This window comes from Pseudophryne corroboree, chromosome 10 (genome assembly GCF_028390025.1).
Source record: "Pseudophryne corroboree isolate aPseCor3 chromosome 10, aPseCor3.hap2, whole genome shotgun sequence".
Taxonomy (NCBI): domain Eukaryota; kingdom Metazoa; phylum Chordata; class Amphibia; order Anura; family Myobatrachidae; genus Pseudophryne; species Pseudophryne corroboree.
Window position 1 is genome coordinate 264,331,872 of NC_086453.1, and position 15,092 is coordinate 264,346,963.

At 51.0% G+C, this 15,092-nt stretch overlaps 1 long non-coding RNA gene across 1 annotated transcript in view; it reads left to right on the plus strand.

The window, feature by feature from the left end:
• Positions 1 to 15,092, plus strand: part of LOC134966476 (uncharacterized) — a 209,114-nt gene that overhangs the window by 22,497 nt on the left and 171,525 nt on the right. The gene's annotated exons all lie outside the window — the stretch shown is intronic.

Consider the following 15,092-nt stretch of genomic DNA (forward strand, 5'->3'; position numbering starts at 1 on the left):
GGCGCTGGGGCTCTGTTACCCAAGGGGCACAGTTCCAGGGCAGGTGGTCGGAACTTGAGGCCTGCCTTCCGATAAACATACTGGAACTCAGAGCGATATACAATGCGCTGCTGCACGGAGCTCATCTGCTCCGAGGTCGTCATTCAAGTTCAGTCGGACAATGCCACGGCGGTGGCATATGTCAATCGACAGGGAGGAACAAAGAGCAGGGCCTGCATTCGGGAAGTATCCAAGATTCTCCTTTGGGCCGAAAGGAATGCAAGGGCGGTGTCAGCCATTTTCATTCCAGGAGTGGACAACTGGGAGGCGGACTTCCTAAGCCGCCATGACCTCCACCCAGGAGAGTGGGGTCTGCATCCACAGGTGTTCCGGATGATAAGAGATCTATGGGGATGTCCCCAGATCGATCTGATTGCCTCTCGGCTCAACAACAAGCTTCTATGCTATTGTTCCAGGACGAGGGACCCACTAGCAGCGGCGGTGGACGCACTGATGGCACCGTAGGATTACCAGCTGGTGTACCTATTTCCTCCTATTCCCTTACTTCCTCGGATCCTAAAAAGAATCCAAAGAGAAGGAATTCATGCAATTCTCATTGCTCCTGACTGGCCTCGAAGGGTCTGGTATGCGGATCTTCTAGCCATGGCAGTAGAAGAACCAAGGGCCCTCCCACTGTGGGAGGATATTCTTCAAGGGCCGTTCGTCTACCCGGACTTACGGTGGCTTCGTTTGATGACATTGCAGTTGTGCGGAACAGTCTAGCCAAGAAGGGTATTCTCGATAAGGTCATTACCACCATGGTTCAGGCCAGGAAGCCTCTCACGTTGAAGCATTACTACCGTATCTGGAAACGTTACATCTCCTGGTGTGAGGGCCGAGGATGTCCAGCTGCGGAATTCAGTCTGGGGCACTTTTTGCGTTTACTACAAGCTGGCGTGGATATGGGCCTACGGTTGGGCTCCATCAAGGATCAGATCTCGGCCTTGTCCATCTTCTTCCAGATGAAATTAGCCGCTCTGCCTGAGGTACAGACGTTCCTGCAGGGGGTCCTGCATATTCAACCTCCCTTTGTGCCGCCTACGGCTCCTTAGGATCTCAACATGGTTCTGACATTCCTGCAATGCTCTTGGTTTGAGCCTCTGATGTCAGTGGAAGACAAATTCCTCACGTGGAAGACAGTGATGCTCTTAGCCTTGGCTTCAGCCAGGCGGGTTTTAGAGCTGGGTGATTTGTCTTGTAGGAGTCCCTACCTGGACAGGGAAGAGCTCAGGACTCATCAACAGTTCCTGCCGAAGGTGGTCTTTGCGTTCCACCTGAATCAGCCTATTGTGGTGTCGGCAGCTATGGCCACGGCCTCTCTTCCTGAGTCCTTGGATGTGGTGCGAGCCCTGAGGATTTACCTCAAGAGGACTACGACTGTCCGAAAATCGTATTCCTTGTTTGTCCTCTATGATGCTCGCAAGAAAGGTCTTCCTGCTTCCAAGCAATCCATCGCGCGTTGGATTAGGTTTACTATTCAACAGGCCTATGCTTCTGCGGCCTTACCTGTTCCAAGTCTGTGGGTTCTTCCTGGGCGTATGCCTGTGGTGTTTCGGCTCTGCAACTATGCCAAGCTGCTACCTGGTCAGGTACAAACATGTTTGTCAAGTTATACAGGTTTGATACCCTGGCCACAGAGAATGTCCAGTTTGGACATACGATGTTGCTGGCGTCTCAGCACGTTCCCGCCCTTTCTGGGAGCTTTGGGACGTCCCCATCGTACTAAGTTGTCCTGAGTATCCCTTATGGTTGATAGAGAAAATAGGATTTTACTTACCTACGAGTAAATCCTTCTCTCGTAGTCCATAAGGGATACTGGGCGCCCGCCTCTGTGCTTCACCTTCCTGCAAGTTATGATTCTTGTGTGAAGTTGTTACTTTACATCTGTTGCTGTTTTCTAGTTCACTAGCGGTAGCTAGTTTTGTTGTTGCTGTGTGCTGGTTCGTTGCTCTCACCACTAGTGTCTTGTTATGTTTCCTCCTCTCAAGTATGTCTTCTCCTTCGGGCACAGTTTTCCTAGACTGAGCTGTGAGGGAGGGCATAGAGGGGAGGAGTCAGCACACCCTGTTGAAGAAATTTAAAGTGCACCGGCTCCTTTGGACCCCATCTATATCCCATCGTACTAAGTTGTCCCCAGTATCCCTTATGGACTATAAAAAAAAAAAGGATTTACCGGTAGGTAATTAAAATCCTCTTATCGCATCAGCACTGCAGTACAGCCGATGGCTAATACTGTATATCTGCACACCGTGCTGTGTGTACTTGCAGTCGTACAATTGCTGCAGGGGCTGCCTGTGTATGTTGTTGTTTTTTTTTTTTTTATCCTGTGTGAAGCATCAGTGTCATAAACAAAGAATAGTAAAAATTGGTGATTTCTCCTGAGCTTCATTGTGCATTTTAAAAGTGTGGACTCTCATAAAAACATTACCACCTTGTATGTGCGGTTCCCACAACGCATAGGACGGGCTTGAAATGCAGACTACAAACAAAGCATGCAAGAAAACATTAATCACAATCTCAGAACATAGGCCCTCATTCCGAGTTGTTCGCTCGGTAAAAATCTTCGCATCGCAGCGATTTTCCGCTTAATGCGCATGCGCAATGTCCGCACTGCGACTGCGCCAAGTAAATTTGCTATGCACTTAGTAATTTTACTCACGGCTTTTTCATCGTTCTGGCGATTGTAATGTGATTGACAGGAAATGGGTGTTACTGGGCGGAAACAGGCCGTTTTATGGGCGTGTGGGAAAAAACGCTACCGTTTCCGGAAAAAACGCAGGAGTGGCCGGAGAAACGGAGGAGTGTCTGGGCGAACGCTGGGTGTGTTTGTGACGTCAAACCAGGAACGACAAGCACTGAACTGATCGCAGATGCCGAGTAAGTCTGAAGCTACTCAGAAACTGCTACGAGGTGTGTAATCGCAATATTGCGATTACTTCGTTCGCAATTTTAAGATGCTAAGATTCACTCCCAGTAGGCGGCGGCTTAGCGTGAGCAACTCTGCTAAAATCGCCTTGCGAGCGAACAACTCGGAATGACCTCCATAGTTCTTAAAAGTGAGATAAATGGTGCGTGCACAGACATCATAGAGGTCCACCCTCAAGAATTCACCCCCAACAGCAGAGGCACGACCCACCCTGCCAGACTCAAGCATACAACAGATATTCAGCAGGACATCCATTAAACTGTAGCGGGCCCCAGGGCCGGTGCTAGGGTGTTCGGCGCCCTCCTGCAAACTATCAATTTTGCGCCTTTCTACAAATACAAATGTGACCGATCTCATCCTCAGAGCTGTAACTAGACATTTTGGTGCCCCCCCTCAAGATCCATAAATATAGGGTCATAAAAAAATTACATAAAATATAGGGGCGTAAAATAATTATTACGCACAGTGGTCAACATTATTCAAAATTACACCACACAGTAGTACCACTTATATACATTACGCCAGGTAGTGCCCCTTTTATACATTACGCCAGATACAGCCCCCTTTTACATATTGCACCAGGTAGAGCCAGTCACACATTGTTCCAGGTAGAGCACCCTTTTACATTTTGCGCCAGGCAGAGCACCCTTTTACACATGCCACTTCCCCCAGCAGGGGGAAGCGCCAAAAATATAGGGGCCACAGAATAGTACCAATTCACATTACACTGCACAGTAGTGTTCGCTAGTCACATTACACCTCATATAAGTGTCCATTAGTCACATTACACTGCACAGTAGTGTTCACTAGTCAGATTACACCGCACAGTAGTGTCCCTTAGTCACATTACACTGCACAGTAGTGTCCGTTAGTCACATAACCCCGCGTATAGTGTTCGCTAGTCACATTACACTGCACAGTAGTGTTCTCTAGTCACATTACACCGCACAGTAGTGTTCGCTAGTCACATTACATCACATAGTATGTCCTTTAGACACATTACACTGCACAGTAGTGTTCACTAGTCACATTACACCGCACAGTAGTGTCCGTCAGTCACATTACACTGCACAGTAGTGTCCGTCAGTCACATTACACTGCACAGTAGTGTCCGTCAGTCACATTACACTGCACAGTAGTGTCCGTCAGTCACATTACACTGCACAGTAGTGTTCGCTAGTCACATTACATCACATTGTATGTCCTTTCGACACATTACACTGCACAGTAGTGTTCACTAGTCACATTACACCGCACAGTAGTGTCCGTCAGTCACATTACACCGCACAGTAGTGTCCGTCAGTCATATTACACCGCACAGTAGTGTCCGTCAGTCACATTACACTGCATAGTAGTGTCCGTCAGTCACATTACACTGAACAGTAGTGTCCGTCAGTCACATTAAACCGCACAGTAGTGTCCGTCAGTCACATTACACTGCACAGTAGTGTCCGTCAGTCACATTACACCGCACAGTAGTGTTCACTAGTCAGATTACACCGCACAGTAGTGTCCCTTAGTCACATTACACTGCACAGTAGTGTCCGTTAGTCACATAACCCCGCGTATAGTGTTCGCTAGTCACATTACACTGCACAGTAGTGTTCTCTAGTCACATTACACCGCACAGTAGTGTTCGCTAGTCACATTACATCACATAGTATGTCCTTTAGACACATTACACTGCACAGTAGTGTTCACTAGTCACATTACACCGCACAGTAGTGTCCGTCAGTCACATTACACTGCACAGTAGTGTCCGTCAGTCACATTACACTGCACAGTAGTGTCCGTCAGTCACATTACACTGCACAGTAGTGTCCGTCAGTCACATTACACTGCACAGTAGTGTTCGCTAGTCACATTACATCACATAGTATGTCCTTTCGACACATTACACTGCACAGTAGTGTTCACTAGTCACATTACACCGCACAGTAGTGTCCGTCAGTCACATTACACCGCACAGTAGTGTCCGTCAGTCACATTACACCGCACAGTAGTGTCCGTCAGTCACATTACACCGCACAGTAGTGTCCGTCAGTCACATTACACTGCACAGTAGTGTCCGTCAGTCACATTACACTGCACAGTAGTGTCTGGGGGAAAAAAAGGCTGCTGACAGTGCATCCAGGGGTCAACCTTACATCAGATGCGTCGGCAATGTAATTGCGGATGCATCGGGAGGCGGCGCTACACATGCTGGGCAGCCTTGCTTTGTGCTGGGCAGCCCTGAGCATGTGCAGAGATGAACGCAGATCTGGCTGCGTATACAGCGATCTGCGTTCATCTCTGAATGACCCCCTATGCCAGGTACAGCCTTCATTCCCTCCACAGTGCGGCCCCGTTACCTGCAGGAGGTCCCGGCTCGGGCGCTGCTCCTCCTCTCCCTTCTCCTCCGGTTTCTCGCAGGCTCTGTTACTCCAGTGGCTCTTTATGATGTCAGTGGCGAGGGGGAGGGAGCGGTACTAATTACTTGGGCCTGTGACTGATGGAGGGGGCCCTGCTCCGCTACACTCCCACCTTACTGGGCAGCAGCAGCAACAGCTCTCATCTTGGCAGTACAGCACATGCTGCAGTGTGCTGTGCTGCAGTGGGGCAGAGGCTGCTGCTACTGCTAATGCTGATCCACTGTTTGTTCCTGTATGGGTGGGTGGGGGGAGTGTGATCACACTCCCCCCTCGAATTTACCCTGGCTGTGGGGCTGAGGGCTCAGGGATCAGGCACTGCACCCACCCTGCTCTGTGCTGCAAAGACATAAAAATAAAAAATAAAACCCCTAAAGGGGCGTGGTCACGGCTCCCGCGATTAGGCCACACACCCATCTTTCTAAGCAGATCGGGAATGTTAGCGGCGCTGTGTGAGGGCTGAGGCCGCACACTGTATACACTCTCTGGGGAGGAGGGGGAGGGAGCCGCTGCCAGCGCCGCTACCTGTCATCTAGTGTGACAGGCGCAGCGGCATCTGGCAGCCGCAGGGATGCAGAACAGGGAGAGGCTGAGTGCCTCTTCAGTTTGGCGCCTCCCTGCACTGCATCCCTTTGCTGAGCGGCTAGCGGCGGCACTGGCGGGCCCCAAAGCATATTGACAAGGGAACATGGGCCTGAGTCAGATGTGGTGGGAGGTGCAATCGCCCCTTACATGGAAGCAGCAGCGATGCACAGATAAGGTAATGCAGCAGGAGGCATCTGGTATAAGTAGACGCCTCCTGCTTGTATTAGTGATCTGTGCTGCGTCCTAGGACACACCATCAGCTGGCTGTGTGACTCATGATGGCGCGCGGGCTGGCCGCTGCAGTTCCTACAAATAGGGCAGGAAATATCTTCTTCTGACAGAGATCCTGGTCTCAGCACTCATCCATGCAACACAGTACGCGTCCAGCACATATGCATAGGGGGTAATTCCGACCCGTTCGCACGCAGCGGTTCTTTGCAGCGGTGCGAATGGGTCGGAAATGCGCATGCGCGGCAGACGCATTGCACACGCGCGTCGTTGCCTGGCGACGATAGTCGCCGGGCAACGACGCCGCCAGCGACAAATGTGATCGCAGCGGCGATTGCAAGAAGATGGACAGGCGGGAGGCGTTCCGGGGCGGATACTCACCGTTTTCAGCTGTTTTCGGGGAGTGGTAAGAAGAATGCAGGCGTGTCCAGGCGAATGGAGGGCGGATCCATCGCACTGGGTGAGTAACTGCAGGGCTAGTCTTGTTTTGAGTGAAACTTTTTTAGCATAGCAAAGCGCTCGCAGCCCTGCTATGCTAAAATGCACTCCCCCATGGGGGTAATTCAGAGTTGATTGCAGCAGCAACTTTGTTAGCAGTTGGGCAAAACTATGGGGGTCATTCCGAGTTGTTCGCTCGCTAGCAGTTTTTAGCAGCCGTGCAAACGGTATGCCGCCTCCCACTGGGAGTGTATTTTAGCTTAGTAGAAGTGCGAACGAAAGGATTGCAGAGCGGCTACAAAAATGTTTTATGCAGTTTGAGTAGCTCCAGACCTATTCAGCGCTTGCGATCACTTCAGACTATTCAGTTCCTGTTTTGACGTCACAAACATGCCCTGCGTTCGCCCAGCCACGCCTGCGTTTTTCCTGGCACGCCTGCGTTTTTTTGAACACTCCCTGAAAACGGTCAGTTGCCACCCAGAAACACCCACTTCATGTCAATCACTCTGCAGCCAGCAGTGCAACTGAAAAGCTTCGCTAGACCCTGTGTGAAACTACATTGTTCGTTGTAATAGTACGACGTGCGTGCCCATTGCGCCGCATACGCAGAAATGCCAGTTTTTTGCCTGATTGCTGCGCAGCGACCGAAATATGCTAGCGAACAACTCGGAATGACCCCCTATGTGCACTGCAGGGGGGGCAGATGTAACATGTGCAGAGAGAGTTAGATTTAGGTGGGGTGTGTTCAAACTGAAATCTAAATTGCAGTGTAAAAATAAAGCAGCCAGTATTTACCCTGCACAGAAACAAAATAACTCCCCCAAATCTAACTGTCTCTGCAAATGTTATATCTGCCACACCTGCAGTGCACATGGGAGGTCATTCTGACCCGATCGCAGGCTGCAGTTTATCGCAGCGTAGCGATCGGGTCAGAACCACGCATGCACCAGCGCCGCAGTGACCGGCGCATGGCCGCCCGTTGCTGTGCTACGATCGCCTCTGCCTGATTGACAGGCAGAGGCGGTCGATGGGTGGAAGGGGGCGAAACGGCGGCGTTTGGCCACCGTTTCGTGGGCGCGGTCCATGTGGGGAGTGGAGTAGCAGAGCTACGGTCAACTTGGAATGACCCCCATGGTTTTGCCCAACTGCTAACAAATTTGCTGCTGCGATCAACTCTGAATTACCCCCCATAGGCGGAGATTAGTTGATCGCACCAGCAGCAAAAAGTTGCTTGGTGCGATCAACTTAGAATGAGGGCCATAGTACGAACACCAGTACCTATGGGGGTCATTCCGAGTTAATCGCATGTAGCAACTTTTTGCTGCCCGTGCGATCAACTAGACGCCGCCTATAGGGGAGGGCTTTTTTGCATAGCAAGGCTGCGAACGCTTGTGCAGTCGTGCTATGCAAAAACATTTTGTGCAGTTTCTGAGTAGCTTTCAACTTACTCACCCGCTGCGATGTTTTCAGCCTGTCCGGTCCCGGAATTGACGTCAGACACACGCCCTGCAAACGCCTGGACACGCCTGCGTTGGACTCACCACTCCCAGAAAACGGTGAAAACAGTGAGTTGCCGCCCCGGAACGCCTTCCTGCTGTCAATCTACGATCGCTTTCTTCGTTCTTCTTGTCTTTGCCTAGCGATGGCCATCGCTGGGCAACGCCACACGCCTGCGCATAGCGGCCGCCGCGCATACGCAGAACCAACTCGTTCGCACCGCTGCCAAAAACAGCAGCGTACGAATGGGTCTGAATGACCCCCTATGTGCAGAACCACCAACCCCATCTAAATCAGGCCCCATACACCAGGCACTTTTGTGCTCCACTAGGACTGAAATGTTACTATGAGCGTGATGTATTATGCAGTGAAAAAATAAGATTTTACTCACCGGTAAATCTATTTCTCGTAGTCCGTAGTGGATGCTGGGACTCCGTAAGGACCATGGGGAATAGCGGCTCCGCAGGAGACTGGGCACAACTAAAGAAAGCTTTAGGACTACCTGGTGTGCACTGGCTCCTCCCTCTATGACCCTCCTCCAGACCTCAGTTAGGATACTGTGCCCGGAAGAGCTGACACAATAAGGAAGGATTTTGAATCCCGGGTAAGACTCATACCAGCCACACCAATCACACCGTATAACTCGTGATACTATACCCAGTTAACAGTATGAACAATAACTGAGCCTCTCAACAGATGGCTCAACAATAACCCTTTAGTTAAACAATAACTATATACAAGTATTGCAGACAATCCGCACTTGGGACGGGCGCCCAGCATCCACTACGGACTACGAGAAATAGATTTACCGGTGAGTAAAATCTTATTTTCTCTGACGTCCTAAGTGGATGCTGGGACTCCGTAAGGACCATGGGGATTATACCAAAGCTCCCAAACGGGCGGGAGAGTGCGGATGACTCTGCAGCACCGAATGGGCAAACTCTAGGTCCTCCTCAGCCAGGGTATCAAACTTGTAGAATTTAGCAAATGTGTTTGACCCCGACCAAGTAGCTGCTCGGCAAAGTTGTAGAGCCGAGACCCCTCGGGCAGCCGCCCAATAAGAGCCCACCTTCCTCGTGGAATGGGCTTTCACTGATTTAGGATGCGGCAGTCCAGCCGCAGAATGTGCAAGCTGAATCGTACTACAGATCCAGCGAGCAATAGTCTGCTTTGAAGCAGGAGCACCCAGCTTGTTGGGTGCATACAGGATAAACAACGAGTCAGTTTTCCTGACACTAGCTGTCCTGGAAACATAAATTCTCAGGGCCCTGACTACATCCAACAACTTGGAAGCCTCCAAGTCTTTAGTAGCCGCAGGCACCACGATAGGTTGGTTCAAATGAAAGGCTGATACCACCTTAGGGAGAAACTGGGGACGAGTCCTCAATTCTGCCCTATCCATATGGAAAATCAGATAAGGGCTTTTACATGACAAAGCCGCCATTTCTGACACACGCCTGGCCGAAGCCAAGGCCAACAGCATGACCACTTTCCACGTGAGATATTTTAATTCCACGGTTTTAAGTGGCTCAAACCAATGTGACTTTAGGAAATCCAACACCACGTTGAGATCCCAAGGTGCCACTGGAGGCACAAAAGGGGGCTGAATATGCAGCACTCCCTTAACAAAAGTCTGAACTTCAGGTAGTGAAGCCAGTTCTCTCTGGAAGAAAATCGATAGAGCCGAAATCTGGACCTTAATGGAACCCAATTTTAGGCCCATAGTCACCCCTGACTGTAGGAAGTGCAGAAAACGGCCCAGCTGAAATTCCTCCATTGGGCCTTCCTGGCCTCACACCACGCAACATATTTTCGCCAAATGCGGTGATAATGGTTTGCGGTCACTTCTTTCCTAGCTTTAATCAGCGTAGGAATGACTTCCTCCGGAATGCCCTTTTCCTTCAGGATCCGGTGTTCAACCGCCATGCCGTCAAACGCAGCCGCGGTAAGTCTTGGAACAGACAGGGCCCCTGCTGCAGCAGGTCCTGTCTGAGCGGCAGAGGCCATGGGTCCTCTGAGATCATTTCTTGAAGTTCCGGGTACCAAGCTCTTCTTGGCCAATCCGGAACAATGAGTATAGTTCTTACTCCTCTTCTCCTTATTATCCTCAGTACCTTGGGTATGAGAGGAAGAGGAGGGAACACATAAACCGAACGGTACACCCACGGTGTCACTAGAGCGTCCACAGCTATCGCCTGAGGGTCTCTTGACCTGGCGCAATATCTTTCTAGCTTTTTGTTTAGGCGGGACGCCATCATGTCCACCTGAGGTCTTTCCCAACGGTTTACAATCAGTTGGAAGACTTCTGGATGAAGTCCCCACTCTCCCGGGTGGAGGTCATGCCTGCTGAGGAAGTCTGCTTCCCAGTTGTCCACTCCCGGAATGAACACTGCTGACAGTGCTAATACGTGATTTTCTGCCCATCGGAGAATCCTTGTGGCTTCTGCCATCGCTGTCCTGCTTCTTGTGCCGCCCTGTCGGTTTACATGGGTGACTGCCGTGATGTTGTCTGACTGGATCAGTACCGGCAGGTTTTGAAGCAGGGGTTTTGCCTGACTTAGGGCATTGTAAATGGCCCTCAGTTCCAGAATATTTATGTATAGGGAAGTCTCCTGACTTGACCATAGTCCTTGGAAGTTTCTTCCCTGTGTGACTGCCCCCCAACCTCGAAGGCTGGCATCCGTGGTCACCAGGACCCAGTCCTGTATGCCAAATCTGCGGCCCTCTTGAAGATGAGCACTTTGCAGCCACCACAGCAGAGACACCCTGGTCCTTGGAGACAGGGTTATCAGCCGATGCATCTGAAGATGCGATCCGGACCACTTGTCCAACAGGTCCCACTGAAAAGTCCTTGCATGGAACCTGCCGAATGGAATTGCTTCGTAGGAAGCTACCATTTTTCCCAGGACTCGCGTGCAGTGATGCACCGACACCTGTTTTGGTTTCAGGAGGCCTCTGACTAGAGATGACAGCTCCTTGGCTTTCTCCTCCGGGAGAAACACTTTTTTCTGTTCTGTGTCCAGAACCATCCCCAGGAACAGTAGACGTGTCGTAGGGACCAGCTGTGACTTTGGAATATTTAGAATCCAACCGTGCTGTTGTAGCACCTCCCGAGATAGTGCTACCCCGACCAACAACTGCTCCCTGGACCTCGCCTTTATCAGGAGATCGTCCAAGTACGGGATAATTAAAACTCCCTTTTTTCGAAGGAGTATCATCATTTCGGCCATTACCTTGGTAAATACCCTCGGTGCCGTGGATAGACCAAACGGCAACGTCTGGAATTGGTAATGACAATCCTGTACCACAAATCTGAGGTACTCCTGGTGATGATGGTAAATGGGGACATGCAGGTAAGCATCCTTGATGTCCAGTGATACCATGTAATCCCCCTCGTCCAGGCTTGAAATAACCGCCCTGAGCGATTCCATCTTGAACTTGAATTTTTTTATATATGTGTTCAAGGATTTCAAATTTCAAATGGGTCTCACCGAACCGTCCGGTTTCGGTACCACAAACATTGTGGAATAGTAACCCCGTCCTTGTTGAAGGAGGGGCACCTTGACTATCACCTGCTGGGAATACAGCTTGTGAATTGCCTCCAGCACTGCCTCCCTGCCTGAGGGAGTTGTTGGCAAGGCAGATTTGAGGAAACGGCGGGGGGGAGACGTCTCGAATTCCAGCTTGTACCCCTGAGATACTACTTGAAGGATCCAGGGATCCACCCGTGAGCGAGCCCACTGATTGCTGAAGTTTTTGAGACGGGCCCCCACCGTACCTGGCTCCGCCTGTGGAGCCCCAGCGTCATGCGGTGGACTTGGAGGAAGCGGGGGAGGACTTTTGCTCCTGGGAACTGGCTGTATGCTGCAGCTTTTTCCCTCTACCTCTGCCTCTGGGCAGAAAGGAAGCGCCTTTAACCCGCTTGCCGTTATGGGGCCGAAAGGACTGTACCTGATAATACGGTGCTTTCTTTGGCTGTGAGGGAACATGGGGTAAAAATGCTGACTTCCCAGCTGTTGCTGTGGAAACGAGGTCCGAGAGACCATCCCCGAACAACTCCTCACACTTATAAGGCAAAACTTCCATGTGCCTTTTAGAATCTGCATCACCCGTCCACTGCAGAGTCCATAATCCTCTCCTGGCAGAAATGGACATTGCACTTATTTTAGATGCCAGCCGGCAAATATCCCTCTGTGCATCTCTCATGTATAAGACTGCGTCTTTTATATGCTCTATGGATAGCAATATAGTGTCCCTGTCTAGGGTATCAATATTTTCCGACAGGGAATCTGACCACGCAGCTGCAGCACTGCACATCCATGCTGAAGCAATAGCTGGTCTCAGTATAATACCTGCGTGTGTATATACAGACTTCAGGATAGCCTCCTGCTTCCTATCAGCAGGCTCCTTTAGGGCGGCCGTGTCCGGAGACGGTAGTGCCACCTTTTTTGACAGACGTGTGAGCGCTTTATCCACCCTAGGGGATGTTTCCCAACGTGACCTATCCTCTGGCGGGAAAGGGTACGCCATCAGTAACTTTTTAGAAATTACCAGTTTCTTATCGGGGGAAGCCCACGCTTCTTCACACACCTCATTTAATTCCTCAGATGGGGGAAAAACCACTGGTAGTTTTTTCTCCCCAAACATAATACCCTTTTTTGTGGTTCCTGGGGTAATATCAGAAATGTGCAACACATTTTTCATTGCCTCAATCATGTAACGTGTGGCCCTATTGGAATGTACATTTGTCTCATCGTCGTCGACACTGGATTCAGTATCCGTGTCGACATCTGTGTCTGCCATCTGAGGTAGCGGGCGTTTAAGAGCCCCTGATGGCTTTTGAGACAGCTGGGCAGGCACAAGCTGAGAAGCCGGCTGTCCCACATCTGATATGTCGTCAAACCTTTTATGTATGGAGCTGACACTTTCACGTAATTCCTTCCACAAGTCCATCCACTCAGGTGTCGGCCCCGCAGGGGATGACATCACATTTATTGGCACTTGCTCCGCCTCCACATAAGCCTCCTCATCAAACATGTCGACACAGCCGTACCGACACACCGCACACACACAGGGAATGCTCTGACTGAGGACAGGACCCCACAAAGCCCTTTGGGGAGACAGAGAGAGAGTATGCCAGCACACACCAACGGCGCTATATAACACAGGGATTAACACTATAACTGAGTGATTTTTCCCAATAGCTGCTTGTATACACAATATTGCGCCTAAATGTAGTGCCCCCCCTCTCTTTTTTACCCTATGTAGTCTGGAAACTGCAGGGGAGAGCCTGGGAGCGATCCTTCCAGCGGAGCTGTGAGGGAAAATGGCGCCAGTGTGCTGAGGGAGATAGCCCCGCCCCTTTTTCGGCTGACTTCTCCCGCTTTTTTCTATGTATATCTGGCAGGGGTATTTTACACATATATAGTCTCTATGACTATATTATGTGTTTTTTTGCCAGCCAAGGTACTTAATATTGCAGCCCAGGGCGCCCCCCCCCAGCGCCCTGCACCCATCAGTGACCGGAGTGTGAGGTGTGCATGGGAAGCAATGGCGCACAGCTGCAGTGCTGTGCGCTACCTTGTTTGAAGACCGAAGTCTTCTGCCGCCGATTTCCAGGACTCTTCTTGCTTCTGGCTCTGTAAGGGGGACGGCGGCGCGGCTCCGGGAACGGACGATCGAGGTCGGGCCCTGTGTTCGATCCCTCTGGAGCTAATGGTGTCCAGTAGCCTTAGAAGCCCAAGCTAGCTGCAAGCAGGTAGGTTCGCTTCTCTCCCCTTAGTCCCTCGTAGCAGTGAGTCTGTTGCCAGCAGATCTCACTGAAAATAAAAAACCTAAAATAAACTTTCTTTTTCTAGGAGCTCAGGAGAGCCCCTAGTGTGCATCCAGCTCAGCCGGGCACAAAATTCTAACTGAGGTCTGGAGGAGGGTCATAGAGGGAGGAGCCAGTGCACACCAGGTAGTCCTAAAGCTTTCTTTAGTTGTGCCCAGTCTCCTGCGTTGCCGCTATTCCCCATGGTCCTTACGGAGTCCCAGCATCCACTTAGGACGTCAGAGAAAAAGTGGTGAAGTGGACTACTGGGGAGGTTGCCCATCCAATCAGCATCTACCTATCATTTTACAGAATGTACTTGATAAATGCTTCCTAAAAGTGGATTGGTTGCTGTGGGCAACTTCAACACTGGCACACTTCTTCACTGCTTGATACATTAACACATTTCTCTCATAGAACACACAGTGGGCATCGATGGCAAAAATGCAGTCAAACATCAGAAAATTTCATTTTCTGAGGTTTGACCGCATTCCCCATATGCAGCAAGCTCTGGAAATTTAGATGTTGTGTCCTAATAGAAGCCTATGGTCTTCTATCCACAATACTGGAAGGGATCCTATTGGATCCCTCCCTGTGTCCCCTATGGCTAGCGCATGTGCTCTCCAACAGCTGCAGGACTCCCTGGCCATAAATCGGTAAGTCTCCACACCGCAAAGGATAGCTCTTATAGGGCGGGATGTATTAACATACATCGCCGCACCTCGCCGGTTACCGCAGCGATGTTGATCGCGTATGTACTAACATATGCGATCAACATCGCGATGCGGTGACGGAGGCCCCCCGCGATACCTGTTAGGTGGTCTGCGGGGGGTCTCCGTCACCTCCATGGGGTCCCCACACTGCCTTGATGCCGGGTAGCAGCAGCAGGCTGCCCCCGGCGCCTCCTCTCCCCCCTGCAGCCGGAAGGACGTCCGGCTGCGTTGCTAGGGGGAGGAGGAGATTACCTTCCGGGTCCGGGGCATCATGGAGGAAGGTAAGCTGGGGGGGAGGGGGGTCGGCGTCTGCGGCGGTGTCGGCGGGTTGCGGCGGTCGGCGAAAAGAAGCCCATAGGCTTCTATAGGGTATCGCCATCCAGAGATGGCGATACCCTGGACGCCGAAAACGCGGCGGTAGGGTGTTAGTAAATATGAAAATGCGG